We start from the raw sequence: 11388 nt of genomic DNA, 5'->3' as shown, positions 1-11388 counted from the left end.
AAAACAAAAATTGACAGTGGGACCTAACTAAACTAAAGAGTTTCTGTACAGCAAAAGACACTATCAACAGACTAAACAGACAGCCTACAGAATAGTAGAAAATATTTGCAAACTTTGCATCTGACAATGATGCAAAGTGCTTGGATTACAGGCGTGAGCCACTGTGCCCAGCCATCTTGCCCCAATTTCTAATGGGCTAATTAATTAAAATATATCTTCCAAGCAAATCATCTTGAAATAAGAATCATAGTCTTGGTTTGTCATTGTGGTTCACCTTTTAAGCAGAATTTTTATAAGTAAAATTCCAGAAAAGTAGGGGCCACATATAAATATCTTCTTTCTGGATCCTTCAACTTAAGCCAGTATTGCTTTTCTAGAAATCTTTCACAAGGAACTGATAGAAATGTGGACAAAGCTTTACGTGTAGAGGTGATGACTGGAGTATTATTCCTAAAAATGAGAAACTGAACATCTAAATACCAAACTATAAGACAAATTTTTATTAAAATAATAAAGGGTCATAGGGATCATTAAGTTAGCAAATGTCTGCAAATAATTATTGATGATATGCATCAAGTGCTTATAAATGGTACAGGTAGAGAAACAGGTATCAAATAGTACATAGAATAGAATCTTGAATATGAATTAGAAGTTTGGAAAAATTAGAAATAATTGTAACAAAATTGGATGACAGATTTATAGATTTTTAAATAGATTTTTTTTTAAAATCAGCATTATTGACATATAAATTACCTACAATAAAATGCATATATATTAGGTGAACAATTAATAAGTATTGGCAAACATATAAACTCATATAACAATCACTTGAATTGATATAGAATATTTTCATCACCCCCAAAATTTCCCCTATGCCCATTCGCTGTCAGCATCCCTCCCTTTACTCAGCAAAGTACCTACTGACCTTCTTTCTGTCACTGTATCAGTCTTGCCTATTCTAGATGTCATATAATGCAATATGTAACAGTATAATGGAATGCACATACAACATAACAGTATGCACTGTTTTGTTTTTAACTTTCTTCAGTCAACCTAATGTTGTTGAACCTTATCCTTGCTGTTGCATATGTCAGCAGTTCATTGCTTGCTTGCTTTCTCTTTTTTTTTTTTTTTTTTTCGTTTGGCTAAGCAACATTCGTAATTTGTTTAGCCATTTATCTACTAATGGAACTTTAGGTTGTTTCCAGTTTGGGACCATCATGAACAAAAGCCATTATGAGCATTTGTATACAGATTTTTTTTGTGAATATATGTTTTCAGTTTTCATGGGTAAATACCAATAAATGAAATCACTGAGCCAAACGGTAAGTGTACTGTGACGCAAATTGCTAAACTCTTTTCCAAAATGGTGTATATATTTTACACTTTCATTATTAATGTATAAAAATTTCCCTTACTTTTTATTCGTAACAACAATGAATATTGACAGTTTAAGTATTTTTAGCCATTCTAAATGCCTGTCTAGTAATATCTCACTGTGGGCTTGCTTTTTGTATTTCCTTGATTGCAGATTATGTGGACCATCTTTCCGCCTATTAATTTACCATTTATACATTTTCTTTTGCAACCAATTGGTCAAATCTTTTGCCTATTTTCAAAAAATTGGGTTGCTTCTTTTCTCAGTAAAGAGTTGCAAAAATTTTATATGTATATATTTTGGATACAAGCCTTTTATCAAATATATATATTACAGATATCCCTCCACATTCCTGTCTATGGATTGCATTTTAATATCCTAATTTTCTCTTTTGGAGAGTTTAAAAATTTTTTTTTGATAAAGTCAAATGCATTGTTTTTTCTCTGTTATGGTTTAAAAAGTTTGTCTACTTGGTCAGTCTAGCCAGATGTCTATATTTTATTGATCTTTTAAAAATAAGTACCTTTTAGATACTTGGTTTTTCTCTCCTTTTTTTCTTCTCTATTCCATTGAGTTTTGCTCTTGCCTTTATTATTTTCTTTTTTCTATTTTATGCTTAATAGTCTAATTGATTTCTAGCTTCTTTGAATGAAAACTTAGATCACTGACATTACATACTATTTTCTAACATAAGCATTAAAATTGTACATTTATCTTCAGGCAATCACTTAGCTGTATCCCATAAATTTTGATATGTTGTGTTATCATTTTCAAACAACTTGAATTATCTTATTTGCCTTTAAAAGTTTTTCTTTCATTCATGGGTTATTGAGAAGTATATTGTTTAATTTCTAAGAATATGGAGATTTTTCATACATCTTTGTGTTATTAGTTTCTTATTTAAATTTGTTGAGGTCAGAGGGCATATGACATATGATTTCAATCCATTCAACTTGTTTAGACTTGTTTTATGTCTCAGCATATGGTCTATCTTGGTAAATGTCCAATTTGCATGTGAAAAAAAGTCTATCCTGCCATTGTTGGTATATGTCAATTAGGTGTCACATTGGTTGATAGTGTTCAAGTTTTCTAGACTGATTTTCCGTCAACCTGTTTTATCACTAGGAGAGATGTGTTTTTACATCCAGCTATAATTGTGGGCTTTTCTGTTTCTCCTTTCATTTTTATTAGTTTTTATTTTATGTATTTTTGAAGCTGTATTATAAAGTGCATACACATTTAGGATTGTTACATCTTTTTGATGAATTGGCTCTTTTATCATTATGAAATGGCCTTGTTATTCCTGATTGTATTCCTTGTTCTGAACTATATTTTGCCCAATATTAATATAGCCATATAAGATTTCTCTTTAGTGTTTCTGTGGTATCTTTTTCTATTCTTTCACTTTTAACCTCTGTATGTTCTGAAGTTTAAAGTGTATTTCTTTTAGACAACATAGAGTTATGTTTTGCTTTTTTATCCAATGTGACAATCTCTGCCTTTTAATTGAGATGTTTAGGTCATCTACATTGAGTGTAATTATCAATACAGTTAAGTTTAATCCTTTCATCATATTTGTTTACTATCCTAAATATTTCTTCATTTTTCCTGCTTATATGTTTTTACCATTTTCATGGCTTTTTTGTCTTAATGGAGTATATTTAAATATTCTATTTCCTTTATTTGTTTATTACCAATGTGGTCTTTTTTTGTAGTGACTACTCAAGTTTTATAATAAGCACCTTTAACTTCTTTAAGTCTGCCTTCAAATAATATACTACTTCATGTATAATGTAAGACTCTTGCTACCATATAATTTTATTTGCATAAAATTATGTCATAATTGTGCTAATATTGTCATAGATTATATTTTTACACAAATTAGCCTTCAATACATTGTTGTTACTGTTCTAAACAGTAGATTTTAAAAAGTAAAGTAAATTACAGTTAAATAAAAATTTATCCTATTTATCCACATATGCCATTTTCAGGGCTTTTCATTTTTATTATAAATCCAAGTTTCCATCTGATATTCCTTTGGCCTTGAAGAACTTCCAGTGACATTTCTCTTAATGCATGTTTTCTAGTGACAAATTATCTCAGTTCTTGTTTGTATTTAAATACTTTTAGGTCATCTCCATGTTTGAAGGTTATTTTTTCTGTATATTAGCTTCTAGGTTGATACTTTTTGTATCCAGCACTTTAAAGGCACTATTTCATTGTATTCTTGCTTTTTTATTTCTGACAACTCATTAATCATTCTTATATTTGTTTCCCTGAATTTAATGTGTCTTTTTATTTCTGGCTGCTTTTAATATTTTCTTTTTATTACAGATTTTCAGTAATTTGATAATGATAGGACTTCCTATGGTTCTTTTTGTTTTTATTTTGCTTCTTGAATGCATGGGCATTTTGGATACATGGGTTATAGTTTTCATCAAATTGGGAAACTTCTGATTTTATGTCTTCAAATAGTTTTTCTCCTGGGCATCCATTTACATGTATGTTAAACTATGTGATATTGTTCCACAGTCACTGAGTCTTATCTTTTTCTTTACCTTTTTTTTCTCTGTGTGCTATAGTTTGGACAGTTTCTCTTGCTATGTCTTCAAATTCATTGATCTTTTCTTCTGTAATGTCTAATTGGCTGCTATTCCCGTCTAGTGAAGTTGACATGAACTTCAGTTTTAGAAGTTCAATTTCACTCTTTAGTTTCGATTTCTCTTGTTCTTATGTTCTTGCTTTACTAACTTCATGACCCTATTTATTATAGATGTTTGAATATCCTTGTATACTGATTCTACCATCTCTATCATTTCTGCATCTGTTTCTATCAGTTCATTTGTATTTTGGTTATGGTCATAATTCCTGGCCTGTTGCATATTTAGTATTTTTTGATTGGTTGCTGAAATACTGTGAATATTACATTGAAGAGTCTGTGTATTTTGTTTCCTTCCATTTGAAGAGTGTTAACTCTTGTTTTGAGTGCCAGCTAGATAAACTGAGGTTTCATTTCATTTTTTCAGGCTTATTTTTAAACTGTCTCAGTGCAGGCCTAGAGTTGCCTGTCTTCTGGAGCTGGTTTAGTCCTTTAACTAAGGTACAATGTTTCTTCAGTCTCTGTTGTATGGTACAGATGTTCTAAAAAGTCTCTTCCCTCTGGACGGCTGGAATTTCAAATGTGGTCTCAAAAGTGTTTTCAGGGAGACAGCTGGGGGATTGTAGAACTCACTTCATTTTCCTACTCTCTTGTAGAGAATATAGTCATATATCTGAAAAGAGTTGTTTCTTATATTTTGTCGAGTTTCTTGTTGTTTATAAGAGGACAAATCAGGTACATGTTATTCTGTCAGTGCCAGACAAGTAAATTTGGTCATCGTATTGTTAAAAATATTATTTTTGCAGACTTTTAATTTTCAACAATTAACATGTATTATTCAACAAATATACATAATATTATTGTGTGAATTTCCTATTTTTTCTGTAGCAAGTGAGACTTTGAAGAATACAAATTTATTACCTTAGAATTCTGTAGGTCAGAAGTCCTGCAAAGTCCTACTGGACTCATATTAAGGTGTTGAAAGGGCTGCCTATCTTTTAGGGGTTCTAGGGGATAGAGAATCTGTTTATTTGCTTTTACAGGTTGCCTGCATTCCTTGGCTCGTAGCCACTTTTTTAATCGTCAAATTAAGAGGTGTAGCATCTTCAAGTCTCTCCCTAACTCTGACTTTCTTGTCTTCTTTCACTTAAAAGGACCTGTGATTATAGTAAGCTCAACTGGATAATCCAGTGTCATCTTCCATCACAAGATCCTTACATTTATCATCTTTGCAGACCCTTTTACAATGTAAAGTAGCATATTCAAGGTCCCAGGGGTAGGAAGCAGACATCTTTGGGGAAACATTATTCTGCTGACCACAATTATTCAAGTTTTTGTTGTGCATTATTGGGAGAATACATCGTCATTCTTAGAATGTACTGTAAGAAGAGATAATCTATTGATACACATCCCACATGCTCTGAAAGACACTACAACACTTAGGCTTTGATAACACCTAAGCAAATGTAACTATTCACTTTTCTAAGGCTATGTAAACTTGATATGTCTGCTTATGTCACAGTAGATAATGCCCAGTCCACAAGGTAGATAGCATATTTGCAGACTATCGGAATTTGTGTTTCCAGGTCTCTGATTTTCTCTAACCTACCCTTGATTTATTAAGACATTTCTAAGTATATCTGACAGTAGTAATTTTTAGAGCTATTACTACTCCCCAAGCATTGCGCTGAAAATTTTATTCTTAAGTGTTATAATAGCAAAACATTCTCCTTGTGACATTCTATATCTATAGGTAGGACCATGTTTTTCTGAACCGAGGCTTAAAACCATAGTCTCTTTTGTCTGATTTGTATCCTGATTTTTACTTTATTCACTGAATCAATTGTCAGATTTTGTAGACTTTTTCCGTAAGAAATCTCCCTAAAAATTTCTCATATACTTGTTTCATTTTAATTCCTACAGCCATAACTGTATTTCAGGCACTTGTTCCTGTATTTGAATGATCACAAATGTCTCCTAATGAGCCTCCTTGCTTTTATTACTTATCCAAACCACCAGTGCTAGATAAGTCTTCCAAAAGATTCATTCTTACTAAAATATTTCTTAGACTTTCCTCAATTTCTATCAGATGAAAGTTTAACTTTTCATTATGATATAAAAAAACCACACTTTCATTTTAACAATTTAATTCCTCCGTGTCTTATCACAAACTCAACTTCCTTTTATTTTTCTCCCTTTAACCATTTTAGTTTTCATCAACATGAAAAAAATTTTATGATAGTCTTTTGTGGAAATCCTTTAGCAATTTATGAAACTGTGATTTATCTTTATCAAATAATTTATCTTTCTGTAATTATATACCTTTTATGTTTTATACTCCAACTAAATTTTTGAAGGGCAGAATTCATGTTTTGTAGGTCTTTGAATCCTTTACAATATCCAGAATTAGTATTTAATACATGTCTACTTATGGGTAAAGGAGAATGGGATTCAAGGTTACATTTTTTTTCCAGGGTTTCTTCTAGTGGAGACAGGGGTGGTCATATGAAATAATCAATGTTTCCTAATAAGTAAGTTTCAATAATACCTAGAGTGTATATTATTTTTAGTTTTTTAAAAAAACTAGTATTTTGTTTTTATATCTTCATAACCATTCTTTAGGATTAGGATAGATATCCCCATTTTAGCAACTATGTGATCTCCAAAAAGCAGTTCAATTCATGATGAACAGAGCCAGGCCTCCTTACTCCTATTTCTGTGTTCTTCTATTCTACTCTCTGGCCTCTCAGAATTTCTTATTTTATTTAAATATTTTAAGTCTCCATGCAACAACCTTAGTAACCACACAGACTATGTTAATCATTTTTCTCTAAAACTTACCTCATTCTTTTGGTTCTCTTTTGGCAGAATAATCTTCCTGTAGCTCATGAATCAAATCTACTTTGTTTTTACAGTAGAACTTAAAAGACTCCTTACTATTTTTACTACACAGTCTTGTATTCTCCATTCCTCTGTTTCAGTTTACTTTTTTTTGTATAATACAAACTAAGAAATGCAAAGTGTATTTGGATTGTCTTAAAATTGTCCCAAATATCTCTGTGGTTGACTCATTGTTATACCCCATGGTAACTCCAGTTTGTTTGGCTAAACTCAGGACTGGGATTTGGGGAATTAAGATAATTATGGCTCATCTTATGATCCCAGGCCAAGTATTTCATTTTTCTTTGCTTTAGTTGCTTCATCAGCGAAAGGTAAAATCTATTGTATGTAACCAGAAGGTCGAATACAAAGGATAGAAAAACTTGCATGCAGTTAGTGAGCACAGGATACATATAAAAGCTAAGTATAGTCATCTCAACTGCCACAGGGGTATAGCGTTTTAGATCTTTCTCCCAAGAGCTCCAGCAATAAATACATTTCGCAGCCCCATTTTCCATACCAACACATATAATACATTTTTAAATAATAAAACAGAGATTTCAGGAGGCTCAGTCAGCATAAGTGGCTTCTTTGAAGTCACAGAACTAGTGAGAGGCAGAGCCAGTCTTCATCTCTATGACCCCAAGTTTGAGCTCATAACCAGCATGCTGCACCACTTCCACTACCAAGGCACTAGGTACATATCAATGAGTTGTTAAGAGGGAACTACTCTTGTTCTTTGCAACACTTTGACTCATTTTATAGTGACTAATTTAACTTGTTAAGGCAATGATATGTTAAGAGAGTATACATTAAAAAATAACTGCAAGTTTTAGTTTACTTATACTTTTGTTTAAGTACATGATCCTATACTCTCTTTGCTGGTCTTCCTTCCTTTTTCCTTCTTTCATTCCTTCCTTCTTTCTACTAACCTCCCTCTTCTTCTCTCCTCACTTTTTTTCTGCCAATTTAATGGCTTTGAACTTCATCTGTAATACAAGAAGGATTTATTAAATTATGGTTTACTTCCAACACCTTTTCACCAAGTCTCCATTATATTGTAACAATGTTTTGGAAATGTTCAGAACAAACTTATGGCTTTCTTGATGTGGCATCTGATTTGAGATAATATCAAGTATTAAGCAATTTGTTACTAATATTAGAACTTTTATCTAAGCAGGTGTTCCCCAAGTTCATTGGTACTGAAGCAGAGTTTAAGATATTTTAGCAACACAACAGGGAATCTACTTCGTTCTTACAACAGAACCTAACCTTCATTTCTTGGCTGTATGGCAGAGACTTGGCACACACAACTGCACACAGGATAGGCAGTCACCCAGAAGGCTCAGGGGTATTTATATATTCATTACATATTAATTGACCTCCTTTCTTGTTGAGGTATCAAGACTTTGGCTCTTTTTAGATCCTATCAACCTATTCATTCATTCCATAACTAAGCAGAAAGCATGGGAGTGAACAAACATATAACTCCCTAATTTCATGGGGCTTATATAATACGTGTATGTTATCCATATTTGACAATCTTTACATATCCTAAGGTGGGCACAGGACTCATGGGATTTGGTGTCAAAACTCACATTGATATTTTAGGTTAATTATCATACAAATATTTTTAGTTTGTTACTCCTTGGATAACTTTGTATTTCTCCTTGGATAACTTTGGTTTACCTATATTTCTCGCTTTGTCTGTTGTTTTCTTCCAAAACCCAGCACCCCCTCCCCAATACATTCTTCCCACTCTCATGCGTTAATATTCTTGAGAGCCCTCTCAGGTTTCATTTTATAGATGAGGAAATTAAGACTTAAAGAAATTTAAAAACTTCCTCAAGTCTACACAGCTGGTGAGTAGTAGATCTGGGATTTTGATTCAGATCTATCTGACTCCAAAAGTTGCAGTGTCAACCACAATTTTATTCTTGCATTATTTTAAAAGTTTCCTCTATGCATATACCATGAAGTACTTAATCACATGGTATTATGACTTCTCTGAGCTAGTCTGTGAGTCCTGGACACAGTTCATACTCTGGTCTGTAAGCATGGGAATGAGGAAGCATATATCATCCTTAGGGCTCCTTTCAGCTTATGATGGTTCTGATCCATTGCAAAATTTACAGTTTCTAATACCATTAAGTTTCTAGAGAAAAATAACCCATTTTCACTGGAGAATCTTTTGGTCTTCTGCTTAACCATTTCTACTTTGTAGCATACCCAAGCCATCCAGCAGAAACTTTGTTCTATAAATAACCCTGAAAACTTTGAATGACTGTATATAATTATCACTTACTAAAGTGTCTGAAGAATTCCTTTTTATTTTGGTTTGTGGGGGAGGACATATGTGAGCTATCCAAACTGCCAGTGTCCCTGGTCACATCATATATACCTTCTCATCAGGAACAGATGAATAAGAACATTACCATTTCTAATAGCTGTTCTGAGCTTACACATTTGTCTAATACGGCCTGTGTTTGAGGGTAATGGGATTTGAAAGTGACCTTATATAAACAGACTGAGTTATTTTTTAGAGAAATACACGCACAGGAAGAGTGCATGATTAGGAAGCACGAGACCCAAGCCCGATTACAGAATCACAAGAAAGAAGAGTAAAGAACAATGTGGTACAATAGAGAGAGCACAACGTGAGATTTAGGCCACCTGTTTTACCTTGACAAAGTTAATTAATGTTTCTGTACCTAGGTTTCCTAATTTACAAAACTTGGTAAATTATACTATACAGCAACTATGTAAGAATTGCCAAGGAGATTCTTGAAAACACAGATTCCCAGTTTCTACTTAAAGATTCTCATTTAGAAGGTCTGAGGTTGGACTAAGAATCTCTCTATTTTAACCAGTTGCCCAGGTGACTCTATTGCATAGTATATTGGAAAAGAGATTGTATGCTAACTACTCATTGATTCTAAAATTCTATGCTTCTATGGACTTTTGGTTTTACCCTTATTTTTTTCGTTTTAGGATCCCCATCACAAGGAGGGGAGGGCTACCATCCCAGCTGCAAACTCTCATTCAAGGTTTATGTTGCAGCCAGCAGTGTCCTTGGAGTCTAGTTCAAAGCTGAAGAGAGTGAACCATGGAACTGGGAGCCATTGGCGGAGGGGCTGGCCTGAAGGAAGGGAAGTGTTTCAGCCAGAATGTACTGACGCACGACCAGGAAACCACAAGACTGGTGAGAACCTTTCCAAAACTGAGCTTTATGATCAAAAGAGGTACAGGAAATAGCTCTGCCAAGAGTCCTTTCTGCTCCTGGCTGGAACCTTGAGCTTCTGAGGCTTTCTGAGTCAACTCCCTGAACAGATGCTGTCACCCAAGGAGCCATCACTAAAGCATTTTTTTGCTTTGCTCTGAGGTGGCCTCACTGGTGGGTGCAAGTGAGTTACTGTCTCTTTTTCTCTTTCTTGTTTCTTTCTTTTGGCAGAAGTTAGAAGTTGCCATATGGTTACTCAATTCTGAATTTTCAGAGGCCATAGGTTACTGAATTTATGCCCTTTGCCAACTGACTATTGTTTGGTGCTGAGGGCCTGTATACAAACACCACATCCCCAAACTCTTATCAATACCTAGATCACCTGACGTGAATATATCAATACCCTGGACTTAACAGGGTACTGAAGGAAAGAGAACCAGCAATTCCTTCATTTCTTACATCCCAGCCAGTAGTCCTTCTCCCAGGCTAGTCTTCCTTTTGTTTCCCCTAAGAATGACTCAAGTAGGAATTGCATTCAGATCCCTGTCACAGATATAAATCTTGTGTGGATACAAGGTCAAAATCATTGTGTTCCTGTGGATTCTTTTTCTTTTTTCAACCAGAGTGACTACCAGTTGCCATGAAATAAATCACATCATCATATGGCAGATCCAGCTAATAGCTGAGACTAGCAGGATAACTGAACCATGTCCTCAGAGCTAAATGATGGAGAAATTGGACTGGCCATGGAGCACTTCAAATTGATTGCTTACTAATGGGATATTTTTCCTGGAAAGACAACAGAATAATTCTGAATTGTTGGTTCTGTCATGGGTACAGGCTCCCATGTACAGGAAAATAAAGAAAGTGTGATGAATTTTTCATCTGGCCTTCTGCCTACTTTCTTGCTTTCTGCATGTCTCCATTTTTAGTCTGTAAGCCCTGCCTAGATGACCAATCACTATTGTCCATGTGGCATAAAACCTACAATTTAAATATACTTCTTACCAAACTCTCAGCAAGTATGAGGTAGCCAACAGCTTTTTCAAGATAATGACTGAGTCTTAGCTTAGGTTTCAGTCATTTTAGGAAACCTAAAAAATTCAGTGGTGGGAGATCATACACCCTCTGCAAAGATGTCAGAGGTCAAGTTTTGGGAGAGTCCACACACAAACTGAGCAGTGATGGTAAAATGTATTTTGAAATATTTCTCCTCTGAGACTGTTATGTGAAGTAGAGCAAACACATTATGCTGCAGTGCTTTTTGGGACATGCCTTTTTTGGGAAGTGCTAACTTTATACTCTGCTGAC

The 11388-nt window shown here is 33.9% G+C and overlaps 1 long non-coding RNA gene across 1 annotated transcript in view; it reads left to right on the top strand.

The window, feature by feature from the left end:
• LOC105526328 overlaps positions 1-10961 on the top strand; it is a 29215-nt gene extending 18254 nt beyond the window's left edge. Inside the window, exon 2 of the long non-coding RNA XR_001004067.1 lies at positions 9849-10961. This is a non-coding gene — a long non-coding RNA (uncharacterized LOC105526328). The remainder of the gene's footprint in view (positions 1-9848) is intronic.
• The last annotated feature ends 427 nt before the right edge of the window (positions 10962-11388 follow it).

The sequence above is a fragment of the Colobus angolensis genome, unplaced genomic scaffold (genome assembly GCF_000951035.1).
Source record: "Colobus angolensis palliatus isolate OR3802 unplaced genomic scaffold, Cang.pa_1.0 Scaffold59, whole genome shotgun sequence".
Taxonomy (NCBI): Eukaryota; Metazoa; Chordata; class Mammalia; order Primates; family Cercopithecidae; genus Colobus; species Colobus angolensis.
Note: the sequence above shows the minus strand (reverse complement) of the source record. Positions and strands in the feature narration are given on the sequence as shown.